Source organism: Podarcis tiliguerta, assembly GCF_965153285.1.
Source record: "Podarcis tiliguerta genome assembly, chromosome: 13".
Taxonomy (NCBI): Eukaryota; Metazoa; Chordata; class Lepidosauria; order Squamata; family Lacertidae; genus Podarcis; species Podarcis tiliguerta.
In genome coordinates this window covers 41,203,834-41,212,216 of record NC_139546.1, presented here as the reverse complement: position 1 = coordinate 41,212,216, position 8,383 = coordinate 41,203,834, and positions in this window count along the sequence as shown.

Here is an 8,383-nt window from a genome sequence, read left to right as displayed (position 1 = left end):
TGTCGGCTGGCAAACAGGCTGTTTGCTGCAGAAGGGTTTATCGCCCTAAACCCACAGAGTCAGGAGAACCAGAGTACAAGGCAAGAGGTTTCATGCAGAGGAAAGGAGTCCAATTCACGGAAGTGTTGGCTTTTCGCAATATAGTAGCGCAGAGAGCTTGCTGGGGAGAGCTTGCATTAAAAAGAAGGGACTCAAAAATAACTTAAACAAGGTTTAATAAGAAAAACAAAAACTCCTTAAACACTAAATACATCTACAAACAAACACGACCCAACCACCAACCCATCCCCCAGGGTGAAATGGCAGAGCTAGGTGCTGCTCTTTATATACTGTGGCCAATTCCCAACACAGCTTAATCAGTGCAACTCAGCAGCACCTGCTATGCCTCACAGCTGCAAGGCTGGATCTCATTAGTTTACTCTGGCCCTTGCTCTGGCCCCTTAAAGGTATACACATTGGGTGAAACAATGATGAACCTTTAGATTTAAAGAAACAGTTCAACAGGAAGTGTATTCTCCGACTTCCAGAAGTGAAACTTTGCACATGCTCTTAGCTGTTGCTGCACAAAGAGGTTGGAAGGTGAACCATTTTGATGTGGATGTCGCCGACTTGAACTCAGAATGAATACTTGAAAATCAATAAATACTTGAAAATTCCATGGCCTGCAATATTACAGTTTCACAGATCCCATTATGCTGAAAGCTGTGAGACAAGTTTTATCACTGAGAATTAAGGCTAGATACAGATTTGCTTACATGCATATTTTGACAAGAATTGCTCTGAGTCTTCATGTCAACACATGCTACAAGAGAATAATGTATGTGGAAATGTATAATTGTTTACTTCAAAGCAAATAAGTCAATTTTACAAATGTATTTTCAACTGTGGGAATTTGGACTCTAGAAAAAATTATAAAAGGCAGCAGCTGAACTTATATTTATCTGTAAACACAGATAAAAACACAAAATACAGCAGATTATAGGTTTTTCATTTCTTTAATTTTTCTTCCTTATTAGCTGTTCTCTATTGTTCAGCTCAGGCCTCAGAATGATTATATAACATTTGGGGAAGAAGATGCAACCCAGCAACCCACCACCAGAGGCTAAGATGGAGAAGATCTCTACAGCTACCATGTATTTTCCCTTGGTGCTCAGGTAGGAGGGAATAAAGGACAGCCAAACACTGCAAAAGACCAACATGCTGAAAGTGATAAACTTGGCTTCGTTGAAACTGTCCGGTAACTTCCTGGCAAGGAAAAGAGAGCAGCAGGCTAAACTGATGCCCAAAGGTTCTTCATATGACAAGAAGCTTATATCCTTGGGTAGACAGGCATCACGGTTCCGGCTTGGATAGTCTTTGTCTGGGCATTTATTACAGTCATTCATATCTGGAAAAAATAAGGATATGGTCCTTAGCTCCTTTAACGCCAGCTTGCTGAAATGCTGAAATATATTAGGTCACAGATTTCAGTTTGCTGAAATGTTTACTTTCTGTCTGAGAAGAAAAGAGCTCTGTTTAAATCCAAGTACATGTTTAGTACAGTCTTATGCAATGCAATGTGGTATTGTTGCAATCTAAGCTATCTCTGTGTCATGGATATGCCACTAAAGCACATGAGACCGTGAGGGGAAAAGTACAGTGGTACCTTGGGTTACATACGCTTCAGGTTAAATATGCTTCAGGTTACAGACTCCGCTAACGCAGAAATAATACCTTGGGTTTAGAACTTTGCTTCAGGATGAGAACAGAAATCGTGCGGCGGTGCAGCGGCAGCACGAGGCCCCATTAGCTAAAGTGGTGCTTCAGGTTAAGAACAGTTTCAGGATAATAACGGATCTCCGGAATGAATTAAATATGTAACCAGAGGTACCACTGTAGTCCAAAATGTTTAATTCTGCGCAGAAGGTTCAACTGGGAAAAATTAACCTAACTAACCTAAAACAACTAAACGTCGTACAAAGAGTTCGAAACAGTTTTATACATTTGGCACAAATTCCACACATTCCATTAAATTTAAATTTCCTATCCAATTGAACCGCTTTGTTTCCCTCACCCCATTTCCTCTTAAGGCACTTTGTTGTCTCCTTATGATTGGTCCAAATTACAAACAGTGTGAGCATGCATACTGACTCCCAGTTGAAACAAAGGAGCTTCCTCGTGGTCTGCTAAAATTTTATGGCAGGATTAGTTTCCACGTCAGTATTTTATTTCACTCTAGTTACCGTGAATAGTCTGACCACAGTCTGAGCATGCTCGTTATGTCAAAACATTATATGGTATAATTCTCTGTATTTAATTACTACAGTATTCTTAAATTTAATTTGTTCAGAGCTATGTGGTCCTGTAAGTGCCACAGCCAGTGCCATTGCCATCTGAATGTTTATTCACATTACCAGGGTGCAGCCTGTGTAAGTCAGAAGGAGTGCCACAGCCCCCTCTAGATATGCTCAGGACGCAAGGTAGAAATGTGGAAAGAGAAAGGCATGCTTGGCAAATCCACACCATGATCAACTCTCATCCAGAAACCAATATCCCCACTATGGAAGGACATGTGGATCCAGAATTTGCCTCCAAAGTCACTTACAGACTCATTGTTAAAACTGTGTTTAAGGAAGACAATCTTACTCGGCTATGAGTGATTGAAGAAGCAGAAGTGGGATCATTTTTAAGGGTGCTCCTGGTTGCAGTCAGGCCCCCAACCTGGTTCCCCCCCCCCCGGCTTGGGCGGAGTAACGCCATCATGCCAGGGTGGCACCACGACCACCCTGGCTTCTTGACCAATCATTTGTCTGTGGGGTGATTGTGGGGGGATATAAAAGCTGCAGCGTGAGGCGTGTCAGGAACCTGCTTCACACTGCTGAACACCCCCCCCTTTATTTTATGTGTCCTCTGGCCTTGCTTTGTCTTTGGTTGGTCACCTGTCTTGGGCCGGGAGCCGGGTAGGAATGTTTGCATTTGGCAGATTGGCAATGGCCACTTGGCTTTCGCCTACCTCTTAGCAATCGCCACAACTTGGTAAGGTTTGGCAGTTAGGCATTGGCTCATTGATTTGTGGGGGAGGGGAAGTCAGGCATCTCCTACCCCTCCATTGGCCAAGGGTATTCTGTTAAAGGAATTCAGGGCCTGGTTTATCCTTACTGACTTCCTGCAAAAGGGGCAGGAGTCTGATATGGTCTGCTGCCAATTCCTATGCCAATACCACTCACATTTCTGCAATCAATATAGTTGTGGCCTAAAATTTTGCCCAATATCCTTAAACCAAAATTATGTGTCAGTGTGAATTTTATTCTAACAAGGGGATGGTTTGGCGACCTTGCCACACAAGAAGAAGAAGAAGAAGAAGAAGAAAAAGAAGAAGAAGAAGTAGTATTGCTTTGAACCACATACCATCCAACTACTCTGAATGCATGGTCATTCTCATTTGATTAGCATATTTAAATTATATGAAAGGCAATGATCAGAAAGAGGCAGGATCACATACACAGTAGATTATCTTTTTTGAAAAGTAAACACAGCCGTCCTTACAGCACCTTTCAATTATTAGTGCTGCGTCTGGATCTATTTAATCTATTTATTTCTCCTACCATCCTGGTTTGCAATCTTCCCCTCTGCACATGGGATGCAATCGTAGCAGCAAGGTGGCTGTCCCTCCTTCACTTTCTTGCTGGATCCTGGAAGACATCTCTCAGTACAGAGAGAAAGAGGCCGAGTCTATTTCGTAAATGAAAGAGCAGAAGGATCAGCAAGAGAACAATGAGTTTGGAAATCTTCATGTTCCTGGGCCCCTCTCTATGATGCGAAGCTGAGTCACCCTTTCAGCAATATGTAGAATGGCTATATTTTTTTAGTAGTAGTAATGGGAGAAGTGATTTCATACTCCCTCTATTGTTCTGGGATGTGTATGTTTTGTGATTACATAGCAGTTCCTCACATTTAGCAAGAAAGGCAAAATCTTGGGCCTTATCTATCCTCATTTCTTCAGTTAAAAATCAGTAGTTTGTAATTGTTAAGAAATATTTATAAAATATTTATAAATATAATAAAATAAAATAAAATATTTGCCTTTATTCCTTGAGTGACTTCTAGCAGTAAGCTTTTGGCTCTTAATGTGGTACTTGGATGCTTTGGTCATATTCTACACCGTGACATTAGTTTAAAAGACAATGAGTAGACATGCAGGTGAATATTCATTGCTTATGCAAGACTGAATCACCTTGGAATTATATAACAATTTGGCCCTACCTGATTAAACCAACCGTTCCATGTTATGGCATCTTCATCAAGGATGAATGATTGGTCTGGAGAAGCCTGTGGATCTATCCTCCCAACACTCACTCTTTGCAAACTTTGGTTGTTGAATATAATCCAATTGACAATATTCAAGCTAGATACCACCTCACCATGCTGGTTAATGAAGACCACATCTCCAGCCGTATTGTTAAATGAGATACTTCTCAGAAAGTGATGGAGCTAGATTGAAAACAGAAAAAGCACGTTTGTAAAAGGCTGCAATTCTAATACATGGCTAAGGTATCTTTATCCTGTGGGCAGGACCTACAGCAAGTGGTGGGTGGTGATACAGTCAACTGTGAGTAGAGTCAGGTCCAAGGATGGAGAGACCACCAATTTTCTCTCTCCCACATCCCTCTCCCTCCCTTTCCCGTTTTAACAACCTTTCTTTATCTCCCCCGCCCCACACCTCTTTTCCTCTGTCCCTGTTCATCTCAGGAGACACCAGAGTGGTGTGTGATCACCTGATCTGAAGGAGGATTTGGTGTATATGGGATAGAGAGAATGCTGAACATTTATCTTGACCATGACCACTGCCTCTTATCTGTGAATGCAGTGGCATCCCAGTGGTCTCCATACTTCTCCCATGGAAGTGATTTTCCTTGTCAGAGATGAATGAGCAAGTTGACAACATTTTGGAAACCCATATCTTGTGGGGGAATAACAGGCCTCTTCCAGTTGAGGAAGTTTAGCCTATTACCTGCCAAAACTGTTGATTCTGATTCTTCCCTCTCCCTCTGTATGCCATTCCTCTGTGCCTGAGTCTGGATGAGAGCATCGCATGTAAAGCATGGGCCATGGCATAAACTGCACAGTGGATGCTGTAACTGTGGCCTGTCATGCTCATTTCAAAAAATGATCCAGGAAGGCTCTCCAGCTTCTCTTCTCCGGTGCAAATATTCCCCTCCACCTTGTCTGCAGTCATATCTGGGAATACACATCCAAAGGCCTGTTGCCAGAAGTCCCTGATAAAACCGTCCCCATCTGTGCTGGAAGGGTTTCTGTGAACAACATACTGATGAAATCCTGGTGGGTTTCTGAAGTGTATTTCAAAGGATATAGCACCATTGAATATTCCTGCATCCCAGTTCCTTTGAATGACTACTGATGCGAACTCAACCTGGGCTGTTATTATCCATACTTTACTTTTTATATTGTATGTCATGTCATCATGTACTGATAGGTATGGAAGCCATCTCAAAATTGTCATGTAATAAGATTCTCCATAGGTAACTATTATATTAGCTGTGCTGCTAAAAATTTTATGATTTATACTTGCCCCCTGTTGTTGCATGCCATTTATTTCAGAAATAAAACTTATACTGGGGACTCTTTCTTGGAATGCAAAGCAGACACCACTCTTGGTAAACATTGGGGAAATGGTTTGCACAAATCTTTCTCCATTTTCATTGTCCATTGCAATGACTCCAATCCACATCCACCTGAAATGCAGAAGCAAAGAGAGAATTCCCTCATACTGAAGGGCTTCTGAGGCTGCCATCTGGTAGAAGGGAAGCCCTGGGCTTTTATCATTCATCACTGGAGCAGAGCCATAAATGAGCTAAAAAGTAAATGGAGGAAGAGAAGAGACAAAGTAGATTCCTTTCACAGTATTCATATACATTATGTAGTGAACCCTGTTAGTCAAATATGCCCTTTGTCAACATTTCATGGTTTGGTGCATCTCTCTCATTTATACAAAAGACACACATGCAGATGGGCTGAAAACTTGGATCATCTCCCTTTTCTCATTTTTAAACCTGTGATTTGATGAATGGAGAGGGAAATTTGTCTGTTTTATATTATTTTTATGAACCTTGTTTACACATTGATGACTGGAGCAGGGCATTGTGTCTACTTCACTTAAAAACAAACAAAAGTTTTTTTATGTCATTGCAAAATTTGGCATGGTCTTCAAAAATGGATAAAACTGGATGGGGGAACATACCATGCCCCCAACAGCAGATTTCCTGGACATTTTCCTAGCCATGTTCAAATATATAAAAGGATGTCACATAGAGGAGGGAGAAAGGTTGTTTTCTGCTGCTCCAGAGAAGCGGACACGGAGCAATGGATACAAACTACAAGAAAGAAGATTCCACCTAAACATTAGGAAGAACTTCCTGACAGTAAGAGCTGTTCGACAGTGGAATTTGCTGCCAAGGAGTGTGGTGGAGTCTCCTTCTTTGGAGGTCTTTAAGCAGAGGCTTGACAACCATATGTCAGGAGTGCTCTGATGGTGTTTCCTGCTTGGCAGGGGGTTGGACTCGATGACCCTTGTGGTCTCTTCCAACTCTATGATTCTATGATTCTATGATTCTATGATTCTGTCTATGTCAGAATTGCAACTTGGGTTAGATGCACATTTCTTCTCTGGAGTTTCGTCTTTCTTCTTCATGATGCACATGCCCCATCACATAGCAAAGCTGTGCTGATTCTTTTCAGACTTTATTTATGAACATTTATTTCACTTGTGAATCAGCTGCTATCTACTATTACTTTTCTCCTGCGGAACTGGATTCTATCTGCAATTTCCCATAACCTCTCTGTGTCTTTCATTATGTTGGGTGTGCTAAAGAGGAATAGTTATTGTACTGGCTCCTACCTGTAAGGTTTTTGTAGCTGTAAGCATTTTCCCCACTTTCCCAGCTTATTTGACATGCCCCCCTCACTAATTTTTCCACTGGTGCCTAAAATCTTATTTCTTTTATCCAGTAAGCAATTCCCCCTTTACTCAGCAGCTCAATTCAGATACCCTCCTAACTAAGCAGAAAATGATGCATAACCAAAAACTGCTGGTGAGAGAGAAGCCCACTGTCCCATCAGTGGCATTTCTTATATACGGTAAGTGATCTAAATTTGTGTGTAAGACGTTAGAGTTACATATATTTTTTATTGCAGTAAAGGTAAAGGGACCCCTGACCATTAGGTCCAGTCGTGACCATCTCTGGGGTTGCGGCGCTCATCTCGCTTTATTGGCCGAGGGAGCCGGCATACAGCTTCCAGGTCATGTGGCCAGCATGACTAAGCCACTTCTGGCAAACCAGAGCAGCGCATGGAAACACCGTTTACCTTCCCGCAGGAGCGGTACCTATTTATCTACTTGCACTCTGACGTGCTTTCGAACTGCTAGGTTGGCAGGAGCTAGGACAGAGCAACGAGAGCTCACCCCATCACAGGTTTGTCTGTCTGTCTGTCTGTCTGTCTGTCTGTTGTTTGCTAATATTACAATTATGTACCATCTTTATTTTCCAAGAATCTCAAGGTGGTGTACATGGTTTTCCTTGCAATTTCATCTTCACCCGGAACTGATGCTGAGGAACCTGCCTCTTCCTCTATGCAAGCTAATAGAGGTATTGTACATAGGTGTCCTACCTGCGGAATCTTATAGATATCCAAAACAGTGGCCACATAAAAGGAGATTTCAGAATCCAGTCCCCCAATGACCCCAGTCAGACTATTTTCAACATCACATATATAGTTAGGGACAAATTTCTCCACCATGGATAAAAGCAGCAGTGTGGCAAGATATGTGCTCCTTGCACTGATATAGCTGTCATATAAGTGGAAGCCCAAGGTGATATTGGGTAGGATGTGAGGGTCTTCGTTGATCTGCTTGACTGCAAATGCCAAGGCCACAATGTGCTGGTAACCCTTAGGCACCACCCTATAATGAGAGTTGCAAATGTATCAGCAGGAACTTCAAAACACGTATTCTTTTACATATAAACAGAGTAGTTAATCATATTGAGTTCAGTGGGGTTAACTCTCAGGCTGATCCACTATTGAATAGCTCTTATCAATAGAAGGTTCTCTCTGATGTTTATTTGAAATCTCCTTTCTTGTAAATTGAATACCCTGATTTGGAGCAAGAGAAAACAAGCGTGTTCCATCTTCCTGGTGACAGCTCTTGAGATATTTTACAATGGCTATCATTCCTCTCCTCAGTCTCATCATAGATAAACATACCAAACCCCTCATCCGTTCCTCATAAGGTTTGGTTTCCAGACCATCTTTGTAGCCCTCATCTGCACATGTTCCAGCTTGTCAATATCCTTCTTAAATTGTGGTGATCAGAACTGGACACAGACTT